This window comes from Macadamia integrifolia, chromosome 9, assembly GCF_013358625.1.
Source record: "Macadamia integrifolia cultivar HAES 741 chromosome 9, SCU_Mint_v3, whole genome shotgun sequence".
NCBI classification, from domain to species: domain Eukaryota; kingdom Viridiplantae; phylum Streptophyta; class Magnoliopsida; order Proteales; family Proteaceae; genus Macadamia; species Macadamia integrifolia.
In genome coordinates this window covers 15,448,066-15,453,065 of record NC_056565.1, presented here as the reverse complement: position 1 = coordinate 15,453,065, position 5,000 = coordinate 15,448,066, and positions in this window count along the sequence as shown.

The window sequence follows — 5,000 nt, the reverse complement described above, 5'->3', positions numbered from 1 at the left end:
CCTTGGACGGGAGGGCAAGACAAGGAGAATTTGGGAGCAAGCCATCCATGCCAAGAAAGAGGAAGATGCAAACGAGAGAACGGAGACAACCAGACGACGTTGTAGGAGGCTTAAGTTATGTGACTACAACAAGGACCCCAATAGGCGTTACTCCTTGCGAGGGGGAGGCTAATTTGGATGCTGATCCAATCATCCAGAGACACAAACTATCTCCTCACGTGGAGTATTTAGTCAAGTGGAAGGGGCGACCAGAGAGCGAGACGAGATGGAAGACGACTCGTGAATAAAAGTACCACAAGGAGGTTGCGACGAGGGCGTGGCAGATTTAGGTGGGGGAGAGTGTCACGACCTGCCCATCATAGGCCCACGGGCCTAGCTCACCAAGACCATGGACTTAGGCCGTTGGGCTAAGTAAGGTCCAAGTTCTAGTGTTTTCTACAAAGGTGTAGTAACAATAGATATCTTATTGTAGATATTTGTAGAAGATATTCACAGGAGATATTCTGGGAGAGATTTCTAGGGCTCCGCTAAGGAGGTGGGAAGCTTCTAGTTTCCTCCCCAACCATTGGATGGAGGACATTTGTAAATATCTTAGCCATCCATTGTAACTTGGGGTAGGTGTTGCCTCATTTGGCAAAGGCACTCACCAAGGACCAACCAAGAGTGTTCAACCAAGCAAGTGAGTTCTCAAGCCTTGTACTCAAGAGTTCTCTAGTGCTATACAGGTTCATTCTTCTCAAACTCACTCTTGTGTTCACTTCTTCTCTTCCCTAGTCCCTTAAGGAGGGTGGTTAGGCTGACTTAGCGCTAGAGAAAGTGCTAAGTGCCGGTGCGGTTGCTTAGAAAGGTCTAAAGCATCGACAACGTGCTCTTGAATGGCCCAAGTGTGTGCCTACGCATGCCCCCAAGTGTTGGCTACGTGTGTCCACGTGTACACAGCGAATGGCCGCACAACACCCCAAGTGTTGACTACAAGTGCACAATGAATGGCCCAAGTGTTGCCTAGATGTGCCCATGCTGCCCACAACTGTTGCCCAAGTGTGCAACCAAGTGTGCAACCAAGTGTGCCTGTGCATGCTCTCGAATGCCGCAAGTGTCGCCTTAAATGTGCCTATACGTGCCCGCAAGTGTTGAATAAGTGTGTCTAAGCGTGCACCCAAGGGTAGCCCAAGTGTCGCTTAATTGTGCTCTTGAATGCCGCAAGTGTGCACATATACGTGCCCATGACAATGCCAACGCATGCCCCTCTAAGGGTGCCTAAGTGCATATGAAGGCAATGCACGAGGCGGCAGTACCGCACGCAGGGCCGCACAATGTGCGTGCATGGTGGCAGGCATGGCTGCACTACCGCGCGAAAGGCAGCTGGCATAGACGCAAAAGGCGTAGGCATCGCCGAGGGTAAGGTTGCACTAGCGCACTAAGTCTGCTGGCGTCGAGGCAGGCTGCCGCGCACATGGATGCGGGCGTTGCTACAATACCGCACACATGGTTGCACGCAACCTCGGGCACGGTTGGGGGTAAGGTTCCACTATCGCGCGCAGGGGTGCAGGCTATCACGCGCACATGGCTGGGGGCAAAGGTGCACAGCGCGCGTAAGGCGGCAGGCAACAACGCACATTGCTGCTGGAAAGGCTGCTCAACCGCACGAAAGGTGGTAGGCCCAGGTGCACATGGCGGATGGCAATGGTGCGGGCAGCGCGCGCAGGGCTGCTGCCCGTGCCGCACTTCCACGCACATGGCTGCACAAGCCTCGCCCATGGTTTGGTGTGTGGCAACACATGCTGGGTGGATGATTGCGTGCATAGCGCACATGACACGCAGATGGCTGCACAGTCGCGCCCAAGGTTACGTTCCACGCCGCACATGCCGCGCTTCTGGCCGCATTAACTCGCGCAAGGTTGGTTGCATGGCCGCACATGCCGTGCCCCTTGCTGCCCTGGCGCTCGCAAGATTGCGTGCATTACTTCACACCGCCCCCCAGGTCGCATGCATGGCTGCATGTGCCATGCCCATTGCTTTGTCGTCGCTCGCTAGGTTTCGAGATTTGCCGAAAGTGCCACGCAAAAGGTTGCAGGCACGGCTGCACCGCCGCGCGCAAGGTTGCGTTGCGTGGTCCACATGCACCGCCCATGAGTGCACTACCGCGAGCAAGGTCGCTGGCACGGCCTCCCATGCGTCGATATTGGTGGCTGGCATGGCCGCACATGCCACGAGCTTTTCGGCACATGGCTAGCGTAAGGTTGCACGCATTGCCGCACCATCGATCCCAGGTCTAGTCCACCGTGCACATAGCCGCACGCACGTGGCTCACTCATGGGTGCTTCCGTGGCCCCCATGGTCCATGCAACAGAGGCTCATTTACGGCCTTCGGCTGCACACGAGGCACCGACTGCTGCACACGCCAAGGCCATACCCGCACAACGTAGTTTGGGTCTTTAAATCATGTTGTGCGAAACATCCCTTTGGGTTAGAAAAGCCATGCAATTGGCTATTTGGCACCCAAAGTACAATCATTTTCAATTAAACCCCGCATTTCTATTTTTTTGGGTATTTTTCGTAATGTTTCAATCATAAAATAATAAAAAATATCAAAATATGTTGGAATGGTCCAATATTTTTTCAGAACATTCTATCAACCTTTGGAAGACATCCGAAATTTAGTTTTCAGAAAAATACATTAAAATGGATTTTTCATAGTTTTTTGAATTTAATATGTTTTTTAATATTAAAAAATTAATAAAAAAATAAATATTTATCCGAAGATGACGATTTTTATATGAAAATAATCTTTGGATTTTTCCTTAATTTCTTACCAAGTTTCATTTGATTTGGATATTTGTAGCTAAAAAAATAGAACGGTATATTTTTGGGGGGTGGTCATGTCTCCTTCTGGAAATGGGCAAAGAGTATAAGAGCTACCTTGAGGGAGGGGGGTGTCACTCCCAGGGTGGTTTTTGAGGGGCCGCACCGAGGGGCAGCAGACGATGAGGGGGCATGGTAGGCAATCCGAAAATACCCATGGCATGGTAAAAGAAGTGAAATGGCACGTGGGTTTCGATGAGTTGGCCCTCGGTGTGCGCTGAGGCCTGCCACTGCGTGCGGCTGGACGCGCATGGCCGCCTGCCTTCCGTGCCATGTGCCCGCAGCTGCTGTAACGTGTGCCAGTGGTGGCAGAGCATGCTCTACGAAGGTGGACGTGCTTGCGAATGGTGAGCCCTTCTGTCATGCAACGCCGCCCCCTTCTTTCGCATGGCCTTGCTCACCACCGTGGGCTGTTGGGCGCACATGGACGGGTACCATGCGCTGTCACGCCCCAACTTCTGATGCCACATCTACCCCTCGACGCATAGCATTTCCAAGGAAGGTGTGGTTTGTGAGAACATGTACATGGCGCGTCCGTCCCGACAGTCTTCCCCTCTGCCGCACACAGTTGCTTGCCAGTGTGTGCTGCTGGGCGCGCAGGGCTGCCTGCCTTGTGCTGCAGTGCCTCCATATCTTGCGCCGCATGTGTCAAACGCCGTATAGCATGACCAAGAGTGGCATCGCCTGTGCAAGACGCATTCACGGTATGTTGGTTTCGAAGATTTTGCCCTTGGTGTGTGTTGCGCCTGCCACGGCGTGCTGCTTTGCCCTCGTGGTTGCCTAATATATACCGCTATGTCGCGACGGCTGTTGCCTCCTACGGTCGTAGCCGCAACGAAAGCCCAACAAAGGCTTGGCATGTATGTGAAAACAAGTACATGGCTCGTTTGTCCAGGTGGGAAGTCTATCTGCCGCACGCCAATGCCAGCAACCGTGTGCTGCTGGGTGCCCTTCGCTCCCTACCTACCGCTGCCATGCCCCCACAGTTGCTGACACGTGTCCGTGGCTGCACAGCAGTTTCCAGAGAGGCATGGCATTTGAAAACAAGGAAATGGCCAATGCGTCCGATGTTCAGCCCCTCTTCCGCACATCGTTGCCTGCCACCCTGGGCTGATTGGTGCGCAAGGGTTCCTGCCTTGTGCTACCATGCCCCCACAGCTACCGCCAGATGCGCCCGTAGCCGCATGGCATGTCCGAGATATGTGAAAATCACCATCAAGGCACGTTGGTTCCGATGATTGCCTTCGATGTGCGCTGTGGCCTGCCATGGAGTGCTGCTGGGTGTGCATGGCTCCTTGCATATCTGCTGCCACATATGCCAGTAGCCACACGGCATTTCCAAGAGTTGCATGGCATGTGAAGGACAGCAACATGGCATGAGGGTCAGGATGATTAGCCCCTTGTTTTGCACCTTGGCCGGCCAATGCGTGCTGGTGGGTTTGCATGGCTGCCTGCACACTGTAGTTACGCCCTCATTGCAGCCTACTGCAACTTTTGCTAGTTTTGTACAGCATGCCCAAGGGAGTCATGGCATGTGAAAAACGTGCAAATGAAGCATTGGCCCCGTTGATTAATCCCATCTAGGCACTGTGGTAGTTTGACGTGCTTTGCTTCCTTCCATGTGTAGTTGTGCTAGTGCCACTGTTTACGAGCGTGGTCGAAGTCACACATTTGCACCCTTCTTTGCTCTATGGCTTGTTGTCATATGTAGGTCATGGTGCAAGGGGTGGGGTGTTTTCTACATTTGACGGAATCATTGGTCAAGTCAATGTGCACAATAAATATTTGGTTGGTCCCTCCCCCCCATCCCATTGTTTTTTGTTTTTTTAAATTGCACTATCGTGGGTTCGTTGCTTGCAAGGGTTTTTTCATGGTCGGTTTTGTGGCCTATGCTATTTGGAGAAGTGCATTTCTAAGTCAGGCCTAGGTGTGGAGGTGCTTGCATGCCTTTTTGCGTCAAGTGTTGTAATACAACAATGACGTGTGGGTCTCTGGAGAACATAGGTTGCAAGCTTGTAGGTGGTGGTAGATCATGATTCCCTCCCCCCTCCTTGCTTTTAAAAAAATCTCCATTCTCGTGGGTATGTTGCTTGCAAGAGTTTTGTCCTGCTCGGTTTTGTGGCCTTTTGGTATTGGGA